Source organism: Globicephala melas, chromosome X (genome assembly GCF_963455315.2).
Source record: "Globicephala melas chromosome X, mGloMel1.2, whole genome shotgun sequence".
Classification (NCBI taxonomy): domain Eukaryota; kingdom Metazoa; phylum Chordata; class Mammalia; order Artiodactyla; family Delphinidae; genus Globicephala; species Globicephala melas.
Window position 1 is genome coordinate 27,825,230 of NC_083335.1, and position 20,438 is coordinate 27,845,667.

The 20,438-nt window shown below is 40.3% G+C and overlaps 1 long non-coding RNA gene across 8 annotated transcripts in view; it reads right to left on the reverse strand.

Moving 5' to 3' along the window:
- LOC115848963 (uncharacterized) overlaps window positions 1–20,438 on the reverse strand; it is an 85,304-nt gene that overhangs the window by 17,027 nt on the left and 47,839 nt on the right. For 4 of the 8 annotated variants that reach the window (XR_009560632.1, XR_004037849.2, XR_009560628.1 and 1 more), the window contains one exon: window positions 54–221. The exons of 2 other annotated variants lie outside the window; for them this stretch is intronic. This is a non-coding gene — a long non-coding RNA (uncharacterized lncRNA). Of the gene's footprint in view, window positions 1–53; window positions 222–9,119; window positions 9,318–12,358; window positions 12,566–20,438 lie in introns of those variants that run through there. 2 more of the 8 variants (XR_009560635.1, XR_009560634.1) reach the window with 2 other exon arrangements.

Genomic DNA, 20,438 nt, shown 5'->3' on the forward strand with positions numbered 1-20,438 from the left:
GTTATTGTGTAGTATAATAAATTACCCCCAAAACTTAGCTGCTTAAAACATACTTTCAGGAATCCAGGCGTGGCTTAGCTGGGTCTTCTGCTTCAGGGCCTCTCGCAAGCCCGCAGTCAAGGCGCTGGCCAGGGATGTCACCTCATCCGAAGGCTCTACTGGGAAGGGTCTGCTTCCAAGTTCAGTCACATGGTTGTTGGCAGGATTCCATTTTTCACAGACTGTTGGACAAAGGATTCAGTTCCTCATAAGCTGTTGGCTGCAGGCCTCCTTGAGTCTCTGGCATGTGGGTCTCCCTACAGAGCATCTCGCAACATGGCATCAAGCTTCACCAGAGTAAGTAAGAGGGCAAGAGAGAGTGCCAGCAGTACGGAAGTCACAGTCTTTTGTAGCTTAATCACAGAAGTCCCATCCCAACAGCCCAACACCTTTGTCATATTCTACGCATTAGAATCAAGTCACTAAGTCCAACCTAGATAGAGATTTCTCCAAAGAAGACATACAGATGGCCAAGAGGCACATGAAAAGATGCTCAACATCATTAACTATTAGAGAAATGCAAATCGAAACTACAGTGAGGTAACACCTCACACCAGTCAGAATGGCCATCATCAAAAGGTCTATAAATAATAAATGCTGGAGAGGGTGTGGAGAAAAGGGAACCCTCCTACACTATGGTGGGAATGTAAACTGGTACAGCCACTATGGACAACAGTATGGAGGTTCCTTAAAAAACTAAAAATAGAGTTACCATATGATCCAGCAATCCCACTCCTGGGCATATATCCGGAAAAGAGCAAAACCCTAATTCGAAAAGATACATGCGCGCCTATGTTTATAGCAGCACTACTCACAATAACAAAGACATGGACACCTAAGTGTTCATCGACAGAGGAATGGATGAAGAAGATGTGGTGCATATGTGTGTACACACACACACGCACACAGATGCACACACACATATACAATGGAATATTACTCAGCTGTAAGAAAGAATGAAATATCGCCATTTGTAGCAACATGGATGGACCTAGAGATTATCATACTAAGTGAAAGAGGTCAGGCAGAGAAAGACAAATATTATATAATATCACTTATACGTGGAATCTAAAAAATTAATACAAATCAACTTATTTACAAACAGAAATGGACTCAAAGACATAGAAAACAAACCTATGGTTACCAAAGGGGAAAGGGGAGGGGGAGGGATAAATTAGGAGTATGGGATTAGCAGATACACATCATTGTATATAAAATAGATAAACAAGGATTTACTGTATAGCACAGGGAACTATATTAAATATCTTGTAATAACCTATAATGGAAAAGAATCTGAAGCTGTACACCTAAAACTAACACAATACTGTAGATCAACTACAGTTAAATAAATGAAATGTTTTTTAAAAAAGAAGTGCACCAGGGATTATAGTAGCTGTTGTGGTGAAAAATTCATTTTCACAACCCTTAGGAAGTTCCAGGTGAGGTTGGAAACTCTCAGCATTATTAGTGTCCAATAAGGGTGTTAATCGTACACATGCTCAGAATGCAGATTTTCTTCCCAACATCAGTACACTTTATGATTGCTCTACTCATGATCCATATAACAGAATAAATTCCTTCACTTTAGGACCAACTGTTAATAGCCTTTGGGGCAAGACGAAGATGACAGCTGTGTGCTCGTTCTGTACAACTCGGAATGGTATCTTGTCCATAAGCAGGAAATTCAGTTCAACTAAGCAAACCTGGAACAAATGCCAAGTATAGCACTCGGCTCCAGTTACCACTGCCGTATTCTCTCTCCCTTTCTTAAGAAAACACGTCTGTGGCTCCATCACAGGGCTCTTAAGAATTGGCACCTCTTGCTTGCCCCTTGGGCCCAGGAGCACAGAACATGCCATGGTGGAAAGGTTGCAGGCCCGTGCTGTTGCTGTTTGCAATTACTTTAATTCCCCAAAATAATCCCTTGACTTTCAACTTCTCAGAAGGGAAACTGAAAAGATGAGGAGAGGGCAGGAACACACATAACCACATTGTCTCACATTATGCTTATTACCTCAAGCCCATTTTCTTCGCAAAGTGAAGCTTTTGCAGAATTCATAAAGGAGGGCCTTAAACAGACTCTGAAAGAGTTTTAAAGTACTTCTTAAAAATTACCCAAAATAGGATTTACCAAATGTTCAAAAGTAATTATGATGAATCACAATTGTAAAGAAACAGTTTTCTGTCTTTATTACAAAGTTATTTTTAAAGTGTTTCTTCATGAATCATACAAAATAACTGATTGCAACATAAACTGTCATTTTTATAACTATTTCTGAAAGAGGGAAACTCTGGTTTAAAAAAAGGCAACCAATATTTTAATTGAAAAAACTAATTTCTGCACAGTAAAAGAAATGACACAATAATGAGACAATGCATCCCCAAGTGTAAATTATATCATTATTTAAAGTTACTATTCTTACATTTTGGTGCAATTCTAATCCATAGTAAACCTCTAAACCCTCTTGGTAAAATGGCAAATCCTTCAGGATTATTCCATTCTTTCAGGATCAGAGCAACACTGTATCTTAATTTTTGAAACTGGAACCCATTTTTTTTTAAACAGAGAGACATATTGATGATAGAGTCTATGAATTCTCTGTCCAGACAGGTTCCTATTCGGAGTGAAGTAAGGAGCACTGAATACTTTCACAGGAACTGACACCGCATACCATTCCTTTGTTTTTTAAAAAAATGGAGGTATTTTAGTAAAAAAGTGTGATCTCTATTCTCAGGTCCTTCTGTTCTCATCACTACCATGAACATCAATAACTGGTCGTACTGACACTTCTGTTCTCAAGACACAATGTTCTGAATGGAGTGGAGGGCATTTGGTACTTACAGAACTGTACTGAGATGCTCTCGATACTAGACCCTTCCCCATGTCAGCTGTTCCTGCCATCATGACAGTTGGCATTTCTGAAAGCACCCATCAAGTTGTATGATAACATAAATTACATGTCTGTATTTCCCATTAGACTGTGAACTTCCTGAGGGAAGGGATAGGCCTTTTTAAAAAAAGTATTATCTTTAATATTTTCTAATACAGTGCCTCAAATGATCATAAAGATAACAATGATAATAACAACTCTTAGTGAGCACTTACTACGTACCGGGCCCTATATTCTAAGCACTTGATGTGATTAACTCAACTAATCCTCACAATGACTCTATGTGGGAGGTACTATCCCCATTTTACAAACGAGGAAACAACAGGTTGAGTAACTTGTCCAAGACGATACAGCTAACTTAGCTGCAGAGGCAGGACTGGAACCCACGCAGTCCAGCTCCAGAGTAGCCTTTCAAAGATATTGCCCTGGGAAGCTTCTATTGCTCAAAACCTTTTGCAATTCCTTCTTCGGAATTGTTTTCAGAGCCAGTTTATGAATCGCAGAAGAAAAGTAGTCAGTACATTGTGATCACAGCTCATTTTTAAATAGACAGTGTTATTGAGTTTGATGAATACCTGATTTGCCCAACATGTTTCCGAATAACATCTGTTTGCCAAAAATCACATTCTCCAGCAAAAGAAGAAAGATTTGCTATCGTTGAAGATGGTCCAAGAATATGATGCAGAGACTTTTTTCAGTTAACAAACATTTACTGAGCAACTGCTTGGCCCCAGGGATACAAAGTCAAACAAGACATCTTCCCTACCTTCAGATAAGGGAGACACACAATCCAGTGTGATAGGTGCTTTGATAGATGTAAGCACAGGATGCTCAGGGAGCCCAGAAGAAGAGCATCAAACCCAGACTTGAGGGTGAGGGCCGGCTCCCTGGAGGAGGAGGTGAGGTCTAATTTTAGTCCCAAAAGACAAGTAGTTGTGGCCACACCAATAGAACAAGGGCTCGGGCTCTCAAGATGGCTACACTAACTGGGAGATTATGTCTTCGGATGGGTACACCCTCCCAGGTTTATTTTTAGAAGATAACAATCTTACTACTTTTAAGTTCACACCTGGTACTCAAGTTGGTTTTGCTTTTAAATGAAACCTGGAAACATGACATGTGTGGATGGCAGTTTGAACGTTGCCTAATTTTAAATGTTTGCGTGTTGTTTGCTTTTGTTAGTGAGCCATTTACAGTTCTTCAAGTTTCCCTGAAGAATTTTGCTGATGGAGTAAACAGAAAACAAACCAATATCTAAGGAAGTCCCTGTTGTCATAGTCTATTTGTATATGGTGGGCACATGCTGATGATTTGTTTAACAGAGTAAGGAGTCAATCCTTAATACTGATTCTCCCTAATTGAAGCAAAATAGTTGGTTTCCTTTATTTCCTATGAGCCAAGGTAGGACAGGATACCCCACACATGGAGAGAAGTGGATGCTCTGGCAGAAGCTTATACTTTTCTTAATATATCAACTTGGAAAACAGTAGCTTTGAACACTGAGCAGTGGGACACGTGGCGATCCAAGAAGGGCTTTCTCTCGTTTTGTGGCTTATCTGCCCTTAAAAACCAAACTACCCCAGGATCACACAAAATTGTCCTCAGAGAGGGGAAAGGGGGCTTGGGAGGTGGGTTAAGCACTGTCCACCATGGGTGGGCTCGGTGCTTGGAGATGACGAGAGAGGGAGGAAAGTGCTCTGGATACCCTAGTTGTATGCTGAGGCAAGAGTTTGAAGGCTCTCTTCTCTGTAGTCCTCATCCGCTAGGTGGCCTGACCCTAACTCTGGAATCGTTAAAGAAAGCAAGACAGGACACATAATGAGGAAGCTCAGATGAGGCATGGGATGCTGCCTGTGAAGAACAGGCCTTTCTGGGATTTGAGAGTGAAACAATCATGAGTAGGAGGACACACTGGGCACTCAGGAGACAGGAACTCGTGGTGGGCAAAGGGCACCGAAGACAAACTTGATCTGCTTCACAAGTCTGTCTAGAGCTGGGCCAAGTGAGCTCAAAAAGTAGGGGGCAAGAGACGGTAGGAAGGAAAAGATATCTGCCCACCTATCATTTATTGACTCATTTAGCACATGAGATGTTTAAAGAACTGTGAGAGACAGCTGAAGGAGCTACAGAAAAGAAAGCAATACAGTTCCTGCCCTCAAGCAGTCTGTAATCCCAAGGGAATCCAAGGCTGTGCAGAACTTATGCCTTGTTGCTAAGATATAGAACAGTGAGAGAAATGGGAAAATGTCCTTCTCTAGACCCGCCACACCTTCTCCCCAGCACTACTACTATCCCTGGGGGCAGGTTAGATCAGTCTTCTCTGGAAAGTTCCCTCTCAGTCTTACAACTCTACTTCTTCTAAGAGGCTGCAGAATCAGCGTTTGTTTCGTTTTGTTTTGTTTTTTTGGCCACACCGCACGTATTGCAGGATCTTAGTTCCCTGACCAGGGATTGAACCTGCGCCCTTGGCGGTGAAAGTGCGGAGTCCTAACCACTGGACCGCCAGGGAATTCCCAGAATCAGCGTTTTCAAGCATGGCCTAGGAATCCTCTAGATTTTACAAAGAATGCAGGAATATTCTTTCAAAAGATTTCCCTATGTGTTTCTAGTTCATTGGAAAATAAAAAGTTAAATTTATATTCAATTTTTCAACAACTTACTGTGGTGGTTAAGTTATGTGTCAACTTGACTGGGCTAAAGGGTGCCCAGATTAAACATCGTTTCTGGGTGTGTCTATGAGGGTGTTTCCGGATGAGATGAGCATTTGAATTGGTGGACTCAGTAAAGTAGACTGCCCTCCCCAACGTAGGCATCATCCAATCCATTGAGGACCTGAATAGAACACAAGGTGGAATGAAGAATTCGCCCGTTTTGCTTCTTGTCTGCCTGAATGAGCTGGGACATTGATCTTCTTTCCTTGTAGTGAGATTTTATACCATTGGCTTACCTGGTTGTCAGGCCTCCAGAATTGGACTGGAATTCATCCATTCTCTAAGAATTATACCACTGGCTTTCCTGGGTCTCCAGTTTGCAGATGGCAGATCTTGGGACTTCTCACTTCCGTAATATTGTGAACCAATTCCTCATTATATTATATTATATACACACACACATCTATCATCCATCTATCTATCTATCTATCTATCTATCTATCTATCTATCTATCATCTATCTGTCCTACTGGTTCTGTTTCTCTGGAGTACCCTGACTAATATGTTTACTCATTGTATAAAGTAGTGTTATTCAAACTTTTTTTTCTTATTAGGAGTTGAATTCATTTTGCAAACAAAGTTCACAGAGAATATCCACACATAAAACATAAAACAGAACAATTCTGACTAAGGTAGGGTGAGGTCCAAAGCTTTCACTTCACAGCTCTTTCATCCATTACTGATAATAACTCTCAGCAAACTAGGAATAGAAGGGAACTTCATCAACCTGATAAAAAGCATCTATGAAGAACCTATACCTAACATCATACTTAATGGTGAAAGACTGAGTGCTTTTCCTATAAGAAGATCAGTAACAAATCAAGATGTCCATTCTCACTCTTTATATTCAGCACTGTACTAGAGGTTCTGGCCAAAGCATTTGGTCAAGAAAAGATGTGCAAAACCTGTATGCTGAAAACTATAAAGCTTTGCTGGGAGAAATTAAATAAAATCTAAATAGTGATATTTATACCTTATTCATGGGTCAGAAGACTCAATATTGTTGAGATAACAATTCTTCCCAAATTGATTTACAAATTCAATATAATCCCTTTCAAATTCCCAGCAGGAATTTTTATAGAAAATCACAAGCTGATTCTAAAATTCATATGTAAATGCAAATGACCTAGAATTGTCAAAGCAACTTTGAGAGAAGAACACATTTGGGAGGTTAACACTACCTGATTTTGAGAGGTATTATAGGAAATTCCCTGGCAGTCCAGTGGTTAGGACTTGGCACTTTCACTGGCGGGGCCCGGGTTCAATCCCTGATCAGGGAACCAAGAGCCTGCAAGCCATGTGCGTGGTGCAGCAAAAAAAAAAAAAAAAAAAGTATTATAAAGCTACACTATAATCAAGACAGTGTGGGACTGATGTCCAAACAGAAAAATATATTAATGGAAGAGAACAGAGAGCCCAGAAATATACTCACACAAATATAGACAACTGATTTTTTTTTTTTACAAAGGTGTAAAGGCAGTTCATTAGAAAAAGAATAACCTTTTCAGAAAATGGTCCTGGAAATACTAGATATTCATATGCAAAAAATAACTTGGATTAATATCTTGCACCATACACAAAATGGATCACAGTATTAAATACAAAAACTAAAACTGCAAAATTTCTTGAAGAAAATTTAGGAGAAAAATCTCATGACCTTGGGTTAGGCAATGATTTCTTAGATATGACACCAAAAGCATAAGCCATTAAAAACAAATTGATAAGTTAGACTTCACAAAAATTAAAAACTTTTGTTCTTTGAAAAACACTGTTAAGATAATGAGAATGACAATTCATAGACTGGAAGAAAATGTTTGCAAAGCATATATCTGATAAAGGATTTGTATCCAGAATATATAAAATACTCTAAAAACTCAAAAATAAAAATAGACAACCCAATCAATATAAAATGGGCAAAAGATGTGAATAGACACTTCACCAAAGAAGATATTCAGATGGCAAATAAGCACATGAAAAGAGTTTCAACATCACTGATCGTTAGGTAAATGCAAGGTAAAACCAAAATAAAAAGCACTACACATCAATTTGAATGGGTAAAATTAAAAAGAATTGTCATAGCAAGTGTTGCTGAGGATGCCAATAAACTGGAACTCTATCACATGGCTGGCAGTAATATAAACGGTACCACTTTGTAAAACAGTTTGGTAGTTTTTTAAAAAGTTTAACATACACCTATGAAATGATTCAGCCACTCCTCTCATCGATATTTACCCAAGAGAAAAGAAAACATTATCCATAGAAAGTCTTGTACACAAATGTTCATAAAAGCTTTACTTGCAATAGCTAAAAACTGGAAATCCAAACATCCATCAACAGGTGTATGGGTAACCAATTAGTTGTATATATACCCACACAGTGAAATATTACTCAGCAAAAAAAATAAGGAATGAACTATTGATATATGCAACAACATGGGTGAATCTCAAAATAATTATGCTCAACAAAGGAAGCTGGAAAAAAGATGTATGAGTCAATGTATGATTCAAATATAAATTCTAAAAAATGCAAACTAACCTAAAATGACAGAAAACAGATCAGTGATTGCCTGGAGACAGAGGGGAAGGAGGGATTACAGAGGGCACTTGGGAACTTTGCGGTATGTTCACCATCTTGACTGGGCTGATGGTTTCATAGGTGTATACAAATGTCAAAACTTAATTATATGCTTTGAACATGTGCAGTTTACTGTATGTCAGTTATACCCCAACAAAGCTGTTGAAAAGAATTGACTCACATAAATATACCCACTGATTTTTTATAAAGATGAAAAAGCAATTCAGTGGAGCGTGAGGAAAGACTAAGGTCTGATGCCTATGGCCAATAAAAACACAATGAGCCCTTTTGGGATTCAGATTATTACTTACACGGAGAACGAAAGGAAGAGTAGCCAATGTACCAGCAACCCATGCTCCCTGTCCTACATACCGGAAAGGCGTGACCACAAAACAAAAAGTGCCTCCCAGCCTCTTGTGTTCCAAGTGGATCACAAGGAGTTCTGCTAAGACTCAGATAAATACAGGTCAAGCCTTTGCCTATGTGATCAATTTCACCAGACTGCCATGACAGAGCTGTTCCCCTACACAGAAAAGCCGCAGATCCTGAGTCTTGAACGGGCTTCCCTGGGCAAAGTTATTCCACACCTGTAGTTCACTGATAGAGAGAAAGCACATCCTTGTGTGGCTTCAGATGGTTCAGATGACCTCTCTGAACTCTACTGAATGCATATATTTTTCCTATCACTTTTGGTCTGTATCCTTTGATGTAATAAACCTTAGCTGCGAGTAAAGCCTGCTATTGAGTCTTGTGAGTCCATCCAGTGAACCATTGAACCTCGATGGTTATGGGACCCCAGAAACATGGTTATTTTTTTCAATAAATGGTGCTGGTAAAATTGGACATCCATAGGCAGAAGTATAATATAATAAACCTAGACCAAAACCTCATAACTTACATAAAAATTGACCCAGGGGCTTCCCTGGTGGCGCAGTGGTTGAGAGTCCGCCTGCCGATGCAGGGGACACGGGTTCGTGCCCCAGTCCGGGAACATCCCGCATGCCGCGGAGCGGCTGGGCCCGTGAGCCATGGCCGCTGAGCCTGCGCGTCTGGAGCCTGTGCTCCGCAACGAGAGAGGCCACAACAGTGAGAGGCCCGTGTACTGCAAAAAAAAAAAAAAAAAAAAAAAAGACTCAAATTGGATCACAGATTTAAATGTAAAATTATAAAATTTTAGAATGAAACATAGCAGAAAATATTCATGACCTAGGGTTAGGTGAAGAATTCTTACACATGACACTAAAAGCACAATACATAAAAGAAAAAAATCACTAAATTGAACTTCCTTAGGATGAAAAAGTTTTGCTCTGTGAAAAACCCTGTTAAGAGGATAAAAAGACAAACTATGGACCGGGAGAATATATTTGCAGATCACATCTCTAACAAAGGATTTGTCTACAGAATATATCAAGAACTCTTAAAACTCAACTGTAAGAAACCAACCACCCAAATTTTTAATGGGAAAAGACTTGAACAGATACTTCACCAGAGATGATATACAGATGGCAAATAAATGCATGAAAAGATGTCCAACATCACTAGTCGTTGGGCAAACACAAATAAGAACACACTGAGATGAGACTACATACCTATTCAAATGGTTAAAATTAAGCACTGATAACACCAAATGTTGATAGGGATGCCGATAAACTGGATCGTGTTATCACTGTTGGTCAGAATGAAACACGGTACAGCCACTCTGGAAATCATTCTGACAATTAAACACAGAGTTACCTACGACCCAGCAATCACACTCCTGGGCATTTATCCCAGAGAAATGAAAACTTAGGCCCACACAGAAACCTATACTCAAATGCTCACACAACTTGAAACCTGAAAACAAACCAAATGTCCTTCAACAGGTGAGTGGTTAAACACATTGTGGTACATCCATACTATGGAATATTATTCAGCAATAAGAAGGAACAAACCACTGATATACCCAACAACTTGGATGGCTCTTAAGGGCATTATGCTGAGTGAAAAAAGAAAAGCCAATTTCAAAACATTACATACTATAGGATGACATTTATATAACATTCTTTTTCTTAAGGAGTTATTTATTTTTTTAAATTTTATATTATAGTTGATTAACAATGTTGTGATAGTTTCAGGTGTACAGCAAAGTAATTCAGTTATACATATACATGTCTCTATTCTTTTTCAAATTCTTATCCCACTTAGGTTGTTACATAATATTGAGCGGAGTTCCCTGTGCTATACAGTAGGTCCTTGTTGGTTATCCACTTTAGATACAGCAGTGTGTACATGTCAATCCCAGACTCCCTAACTATCTCTTCTCCCCACCCTTCCCCCCGGTGACCCTAAGTTCCTTCTCTAGATCTGTGAGTCTGTTTCTGTTTTATAAGTTCATTTGTATCATTTCTCTTTAGATTCCATTTATAAGTGATATCATATATTTCTCTTTCTCTGTCTGACTTACTTCACGCAGTATGACAATCTCTAGGTCCATCCATGTTGCTGCAAATGGCATTATTTCATTCTTTTTAATGGCTGAGTAATATTCCATTGTATATATGTGCCACATCTTCTTTATCCATTCCTCTGTCAATGGACATCTAGGTTGCTTCCATGTCTTGGCTATTGTAAATAGTGCTGCAATGAACATTGGGGTGCATGTAACTTTTTGAATTATGGTTTTCTCTGGATATATGCCCAGGAGTGGGTTGCAGGATCATATGGTAGCTCTATTTTTAGTTTTTTAAGGAACCTCCATACTGTTCTCCATAGTGGCAGCACCAATTTACATTCCCACCAACAGTGTAGGAGGGTTCCCTTCTCTCCACACTCTCTCCAGCATTTATTGTTCGTGGATTTTTTGATGATAGCCATTTTGACTGGTGTGAGGTGATATCTCATTGTAATTTTAATTTGCAATTCTCTAATAATTAACGATGCTGAATGTCTATTCATGTGCCTCTTGGCCACCTGTATGTCTTTTTTGGAAAAATGTCTATTTAGGTCTTCTGCCCACTTTTTGATTGGGTTGTTTGTTTTGATGATATTGAGCTGCATGAGCTGTTTGTAAATTCTGGAGACTAATCCCTTGTCGGTCACGTCATTTGCAAATATTTTCTCCCAATCTGTGGCTTGCCTTTTTGTTTTGGTTATGGTTTCCTTTGCAGTGCAAAAGCTTTTGAGTTTAATTAGGTCCCATTTTTTTATTTTTGTTTTTATTTCCATTACCCTGGGACAAAATTGTAGAGATGGAGAACATATAAGTGGTTGCCAGGGGCTCAGTGTAGGGGAGGGGAGAAGTAACAATAAAGGGGCAGCATGAGGAATATCCTTTGTAGTGATGGAAGAGTTCTGTCTCTTGACTGTGGTGGTGAAGTGGTTATACAGATCTGTACAAGCAATAAAATGCCATATAATCACAAAGACATACCAAGAAATAAGTGCATATAAAAACTGGGGAAATCTGATTAGGGTCTGTAATCTACTTAACTGTGTTGTGCCAATTAATTTTCTGGTTTTGACAATGACTAAAATCATGGAAGATGTCACTAATGGGGGAAGCCGGGTGGTAGGTACATAGAACCTCTCTGTAGTATTTTTTGCAACTTCTTGTGAGTGCACAGTTTTTTCCAAATAAAAAGTTACAAATTGATACTCAATTCAGTTATTAGAATTATGTATGTTTGGAACAACGTGAGCTGGTGAATCTATATTTTCAACTCTAAATTTTATGAAATCTAAGGCAGATCAAGTATTTCTGGTGAAATTTACCCTCCAAATTGAAATGTGCTGTAAGTGTAAAATACACACCAGACTTCAAAGACTTCATATAAAAATATCTCAATAATTTTTATAGTGATCATATGCTAAAATGAAAGCAGATCAGATTGGGTTATACACAATATATCATTAAAATTAATTTCACCATTTCTTTTTACTTTTTTAAAATGTGGCTACTAGAGAATTAAAGACTAGTATTCACATTATATTTTTATTGGCTAGGGCTTCTCTAAGGTTTCACAAAGGTAAAAACTGCAGGAAGCAGCTATTACCCTTAGGCAGCAGGGCAGGCGGCAGGGGGCAGGGGGAGAGAAGTGGTTGAATTACTAAAACTTGGGAGACGGGGTCCCTGGAGCTAAACCTCAGACTTCTGAAAAGGGGGCACTTGCCAACTGGTACTGAGACCTCTGAGCTTGGAGGAAGGTCCCTGTGGTGCTGGACCCAGATTTCTGAAGAGGGAGGCACAAGGTGGTTGGTGGTGTCTCTCAGCAGACACAATGAAGCTGATTCGTCCAAATGGTGGAAAAACTGCAACCAGATTCAGCTGATGCTATAGGAAGGCACTGCTGTTTCCAGGGTGACGACGCAAGGCTATGGTGATACAGGAACCACAAACAGACAGGAAAACCCACGGTAAACAAACAGGTAGGAGTAAGTCTCTTCCTTCTCCAGCTTTGCTGTCTCCCTCTACTGCCCCCTATTAGCAGAACCTAACATAGAGTCAGCCAACAAAGCAGAGACGTGGTTTGTAGTGCCCTACTGCCAGCATCACAAAGCAGGGTCTGGAGGTTTGGAGCTGAGACAAGAAATTAGTAACTGCCACAGTACAACTGTGACAAAGTCACTTAGCTAGCCTCCAAATATCTGTATTGCCCTTCCATCATGCTTGAGTTGTGGTTGGGAAGTGGCTCTGTAGACAGGAACTACCATTTCTCAGTTCCCTGTGCATCTAGGTGGGGCCTTTCCGACAAATCTTCTCCCACGGAATGTTGGTGGAAGGGGTGTGGGTGACATTGAGGCCAGTCTAAGAAGCTCACATGCCTTCTCTACTCTTTCTCTTTTCCCATCTACTGGCTGGTTGCCAGCATCCAGGGTGACCTTGGATGCCAAATGTTGAAACTGACAGAGCTAATGTTACCTTAATGGATACATAATTCTGCAAACACCATGTCTTGGCCCCTAGGTAGAAGGGGACATTCTATCCTTAGTTGCCATGCGATTGCCAAGGAGGTTTTTAAATCTACCAGCAGGGAGTTCACAAATGCTTATCAAAACTCTACTCCCATGAAGCCATATTTCATATAAGAAGAAATATTCATTTTGCCTTTTGAACTTAAAGATTATTTAGCTGGGAAAATGGATACTCTTCTCAAGAGTTTTAGAGAATTTATTCATGCATTCTAAACTGGAGAGTACTTACTTAGCATTGATAATGCTTCTGGTATAATATTGCAATTATGTTATAGCACACTGTTAAACTTGTTCAGAAAATCTGTGTGATTTTAGGTAAAATACACATTCAGGAGGAGGGGATGAGGATGAATTCTAGCACCTCTCTTCACCAGAAGTGTTTTGTTTTTTAAATGATTCATATGCCAAATTATTAACAAGCGGTCATCTTCAGTCTCCAATTAAAGTCATATGTTAACACACAGATTTGAACTTCCACCAACCCCTTCATTCAACACAGGTGTAAAGGGAATGGCTAAGGGAATGGCCCTTAGGCACCAATGTTATACTGTATAAACTATAATCAGAATTCTCTCAGATATGCAGGCTAGATTCAAGGAGATGAAGGAAGGAGGATCTTTCTGGGCTAGTCAAAGAGAACAGTTGCTTGAAAACCTTCCATGCATTATAAGAGGAAGCCTGGAACCTCCGCAACAGTGTCATAAGATTGCCTTAAATTCCTTTTTAGATTGTTACAAAGTTTAGAATTTCGACCTTCAAATTTTGAAGAAACTGGTTAAATATGTTTTTAGAAAGGCAACCAGCAACCTCTCGTGAAATTCATGTTGAGTGTTGGCTAAAGAGGCCAAAGAGAATGGAAGGAAGACCTGTACTAGTGTCTCCACGAGTACATTTTAATAATAGTATCTCAGTAACTTACATTTGATGGGTATTTGTAAGCTTTCACTGACTCCTCCCACCAGCTCCGTGTGGTAGTCTGATTATATATCTATCTCTGTCTAACTGGCAAGAAAATGGTCTAAAAAAGGTTTACACGAACTGCCCACCATTATGGGACAAAACGGTGGTAGAACCAGGATCAGAGATCGTAGCTCTTCACTTCTGGCCCAGTGCACTTTCCTAGAGTGAACATTTCCGATCTCTGTGTTTCTGGAACCTCTGTGGTTTATTTCTGACCACCTGGACAGAAAAAGAGAGGGGAATTCCAGGCTTTGCTCTAAGCAGGAAACCTCTAGCCTCGCCTCTAGCTTATTACAGGCGCTGTGTGCTCTGGCTCGTGCCCAAGCCCTCTTCCTCAACTCGGGGAAGCCCTTGCCATCGAAACTCTACCAGCCCTTCACCATCCGGCTGGAGACCTTCTCCAGGCGGCCTCTCCTGACCAACCCACACTCCAGTCATTATTCCCTTAGCACTTGAGAATCCAGAACATTCAGCTAGTTGGACGTTTTTGTGTGTTAGGTGGTGGGGTTCTTCTAAAAAAGAGAAAAATGACAACATAACAATCAGAGGTTTAATCAAACTGCCAGATTATAGGCTATGACCAGGATTAATACTGATGAAATAAAAATTCACATTGTAAGTCAAGAAAAATGTAAACATAAAATTTTTCTCTACCCTCTGGCCTCCTCCCTCCCCTCCAGTGTGCACCGTGTATCTGCATTATCCACCAACCAGACCTCCCCAATGGCAGAAATACCTGCTCAACCATAAAGAGCAATGTTCTCCTGGTACCAGCAAGATCCCTTCTTAGGAGACAACATTCCTCCTTAATCTTGTAAGAGGCCACAATGATACACTACCCGGTAACTCCTTAGGGGATAACGTTCCTTCTTAACCCTGTAAGGGGTCACAATGACCCACGACTTTGTACATGCAGATCTGAATTGTGTAAACTATCAATACGTCTGATGTATAACCCTTTGTCTCAAAAATGGATATAACTGTGCTTTGACCTCTAATGGGCAGAACAGTTCTCAGAGCTCTCTGAGAGACTGTCTCCCAGGTTATAATCCTCAGGTTGGCTTGAATAAAATTTTCCACTCCGTTCATAGACTATTGATTTTTTTTTCATCAACAATATGAATTCAGATTAATTTCTTCCACTTTGTCTCTCTACTTAAAATTCTGAAAAGTGATTGGTCTAGAGATCTTGCAAGATCCGCATGGAAGAAAGAATCGGTGGTCGTTAGACTGTCCTCCTTTACGGAGGAGAGTGGGTTCAGATACTGTAGAAAGATTGGCCACCTGAACCCAAATGAGGTTTCTCCTTAGCCCTAAGTTAACCAAAAGATTCTGCCTTAGGAGCTTCCATTCCCTTAGTATTCTGGGGATGGGGGCGTGTATTATTACCTGGATGTGATATATATGTTTATTTTAGCTTTTCAAGTAGCATCTTCTACTGTTCTTGGGTGCAAAAAGATGGGTACTTAATTGATACCTGAGACATTTCCTGTCACAACATTATCCAAAGGTGACTTGAGTATGTCTGATAACTATATTTTTCATTCATTTGCCAAGTGAAATTTATAACAGAAGGGATCAAAGCTCTGGGATACTGGGAAGGAAATTTGCATCTCTGACTGAAAAGGTCAGAGGTCCTATGAGAATGGATAGCCCTGGGGAGTTCCGAAGCCCTTGTTCTAAGAAAAGGAAACTAAATGGAGTTCTCTTTCATTCTGAAGGATGATGAGATGACTTGGGATAACAAGACTCACTTTAAAGTGATGAGCTATCCTATTTGAGCTTTAGCTATAGTAAAACTAATGGCTGCAAGGACCAGAATGATATGCTTATTAGTTATATGACTGGAGAGCTCCAGGGCTATCTACCCTTCGGAGGTAAAACTCTTATGGGTGCCCCAGCAAAGTGAGGTGGCACATCCTGCTTAACTCCAGGGGACCATTTCTGAAGTCGTACACACGAAGATATACTTCAGATATCTCTGTCAGTCTGAAGGTTTCCACAATAGTTCAGTTCAACTAGTATTTCTCAAATGTCTATTTTCCAAGCACTGTGGTAGTTGCTAGAGATGCAGAGGTAATAATAACTAGTTGTGATAGTCAAGCATTACCAAGACTTTTTTGTTTTGCTTCGTTTTTTACTGTCAGACCCACTGCTAAATGCTTTAGATACATCATCTCATTTCATTCTTTCCATTGCCCTGTGAGGTATTCGATTCCCACTTTACACATAAGGAAAAGGAAGAATAGAAAGGTTAAATAATTTGCCTAAGGTTACACAGCTAGTACAGAGCAGAGGTGGGACTTAACCCCAGGTATGTCTAATTCCAAACTTCATGATCTAACCACTATACCATACTTCAGAGACTACTGAGCTTTAATACCCTGATGGCGAAGCAGCAGACACATACCCAAAGAAAGAATTTCAAACTGTTATGCTAAATGATGAGCTACAGGTATGCGTACCGTGCTATGGAAATACAGAGCATAGCATACGGATTTCTGTAAGCACAGACTCTGGAGCCAGACAGCCTGGGTTTGAAGTGTGACTTTGCCACTTATCAATTATGTGAATTTGGACAAGTTAAACCTCTATGTGCCTCAGTTTCCTCATTTGAAAAGAGGGATAATAATAGAACCTAATTCATAGAGTTGTCATTAGGATGAAAAGGACTTAGAATAGTTCCTGGCACATAATAAGTGCTATTCATATGTTAAATAAAATAAACAAGCTTAACTCTGAAGCAGGTTCCAGGGAAGGCTTCTTGAAAGGGCTGATGCCTGAATTGAGTCACAGAGGATAAGTTAGAGTTAGCCAGGGGAAGGAAAGTGGGAAAGGTGGGCTAGGCAGGTGGGGAGAGTGTCATTGGTGGGGCTTCACTAAAAGCAGCTTGGTAATTCTAGACTACAGTGTAGAGTGCAGAAGAGAAAGTGGTAAGGGGCAGGTCTGACAAGGCCTTGTATGTCACTTGAAGGACTGTGGACTTGATTTTATAGGCAACAGGGAACCATGAAAGAGAAGGGTTTTATGCAGGGGAACAATATGGACAGATGTACATGGGAGGGGAGATTTGTTATATAGCCTGAAATTTACTTTAAAAACACTCAGCACAGGGACTTCCCTGGCGGTCCAGTGGTTAATACTCCACGCCTCCACTGCAGGGGGTGAGGGTTCGATCCCTGGTCCGGGAACTAAGATGCTGCATGCGTCCCGGCCAAAAAACAAACAAACAAACACAAACAAAACCTCATCACAGACAGTGTGAGACACACACACACCTATATGTGTACATGAACATACATACATATACTCTAGGGACAGTTAATATCTGAAGCATCTCAAAGAGGAACACACTCTAGCAGTGCTTAGTGTGCACCTGGAAGACTCTAATTATGAGTCCACACTCCAGATGCAGCTACTGGAAAGCTTCAACCAGTCTACCTAAATCTACAGTAGAGGGTTTGCTCATTTCTGTAGTGGATATTACTGTGAGAAAACCGTAATTCAAAAAGAGTCATGGACCACAATGTTCATTGCAGCTCTATTTACAATAGCCAGGACATGGAAGCAACCTACATGTCCATCGACAGATGAATGAATAAAGAAGATGTGGCACATATATACAATGGAATATTACTCAGCCATAAAAAGGAACAAAATTGAGTTATTTGTAGTGAGGTGGATGGACCTAGAGTCTGTCATACAGAGTGAAGTAAGTCAGAAAGAGAAAGACAAATACCATATGCTAACACATATATATGGAATCTAAAAAAAAAAAATTGCTTCTGAAGAACCTAGGGGCAGGACAGGAATAAAGACGCAGATGTAGAGAATGGACTTGAGGACATGAAGAGGGGGAAGGGTAAGCTGGGACAAAGTGACAGAGTGGCATGGACATATATACACTACCAAACGTAAAATATATAGCTAGTGGGAAGCAGCCGCATAGCACAGGGAGATTAGCTCCGTGCTTTGTGACCACCTAGAGGGGTGGGATAGGGAGGGTGGGAGGGAGGGAGACGCAAGAGGGAAGAGATATGGGAACATATGTATATGTATAACTGATTCACTTTGTTATAAAGCAGAAACTAGCACACCATTGTAAAGCAATTATACTCCAATAAAGATGTTAAAAATATATATATAGAAACAAACTTTCACTGGTTAAATAAACAGTGTTCCAGATTTATGGACTGACACTTTTGTCTGCCCGTGCATGAATGGGGCCTAAAACACTGGTGATCCCAGAGTGGCATTCTAGGTCTAGGAATCCATTGGGTCCTGCCTCCTGACACTTAATGGATGAGTCTGTTACCTGATCTGACCAGAAGTTTAGGTAAAATGCTACTGCTGGAGAATTGTTAAATGTGCTTCAGGTGAACCTTTCCTGCGTGGGGCTTCATGGATCTCACGAGGACAGGTGGCAGGACTATGTCTAACTGCTAATAAATGTGTGCTTGGCAGAATTGGGTCAAAGTCCTGTTTTCAGTGGAACATACCACCTGGTATGGAGATTGTGAGGGATGAGAACTACAACCCACAGCTATCTCTAGTCACTGGAATCTACTGATCTTCACTGGAAAGTACCTGACGCTGTGAGAGACTAAACTGACTTAGATCAGTTTGCAACAGAATTAAACGGGGGCAAGTATGGAGGCAGGGAGATGAGTTAGGAGGAGACTGCAGCAAGTGGTTCCATCACTAGAGGATGAACATCTAAACTAGGGCAGTGACAGTGAGGAAGAGGAAAAGAGAATGGAGACAAGAAATATTTCCGAGGTCAAATCAGCAGGCCTTGGTGATCCATTGGATGGTAAGGTCCAGCGGCAGTTTGTGATAACCTGCAGGTTTCTTGTTTGAGTAACTGGGTAGACATTGGTGACATTCACTGATGTAGGGGCAGTATAATAACCAGACGAAAAGAGAGTTTGGGGTAGGGGCAGGAGGAAGCATTTTAATTATGCTTTGGATACTCTGGGCTTAACACCCACACGGAGATGTCCAGCAAGCATCTGGGTAATATAAGCCTGAAGCTCAGGGGAAAGCCAGGGCTGGAAATGTAGATGGGAAGTCATCAGCACACAAGGGCTGCAGAATACTTCAAAAGTGGATGGATCCTCAGCTACCATAATACAAAGGCAGTAGATGATGTTTAAAAAGTGTTTGACAAGAAATAGCAGAATGTGGAAAACGGCATGGAGGTTCCTCAAAAAAAGCAAACACAGAATTACCATATGATCCAGCAATTCCATTTCTGGGCATATACGCAAAAAAATGACAGCAGAGACTCAAACAGATATTATACACTTGTGTTCATAGCAGCATGTTTGTAATAGCCAAAGATGGAAATAGCTCAAATGTCCATCAATGAATGAATGGATAAACAAAATATGATGTTGTGTGTGTGTGTATAAAATACAATATTATTCATCCTTAAAAAGGAATGAAATTGTGATATATATATATAACAACTCAGACAACCCTTGAAGACGTTTGCTAAGTGAAATAAGCCAGACACCAGAGGACAAATATTGTTCGATTCCATTTATATGATGTACCTCGAATAGTCAAGCTCATAGTGACAAGACCTAGAACAGTGGTTACCAGGGGCTGGCGAGGAAGGGAATAAGAAGTTATTGTTTAATGGATACAGAATTTCAGTCTGAGATGATGAAAAACTTCTGTAGCTGGATAATGCTGATGATTGTACAACCATGTGAATGTACTTAATGCCACTGTACACTTAAAATCACTTAAAATGGTAAATCTTGTGCAACGTATATTTTACCAAAAGAAAAAGAAATAGCAGGGGCTTCCCTGGTGGCGCAGTGGTTGAGAGTCCGCCTGCCGATGCAGGGGACACGGGTTCATGCCCCGGTCCGGGAAGATCCCACATGCCACGGAGCAGTTGGGACCATGAGCCATGGCCGCTGAGCCTGCGCGTCCAGAGCCTGTGTTCCGCAACGGGAGAGGCCGCAACAGTGAGAGGCCCATGTACCGCAAAAAAAAAAAAAAAAAAAGAAAGAAAGAAATAGCAGGATAATCCTATTCTTTTAAATGACTGATGTAAACATCTTAAGAAACACTTCGAAGAGTGACTGCTGGAAAGGGGTGGGCATAGGGTCTTCTACTTATCACTATAAGCCTTTGGCACGCTTTTATTTCTTAACTGCATGCATGTATTACATTGAATAAAAACATTTTAAACTAAAAAGAAGAAGTGGATGAGATCACTGAGGGTGAGGTTGGGGAGTTCGTGGAAGAAGAGGTACCTTAGGGTAAAGGTTGCAAGAAACAATAACCCATTAAAATA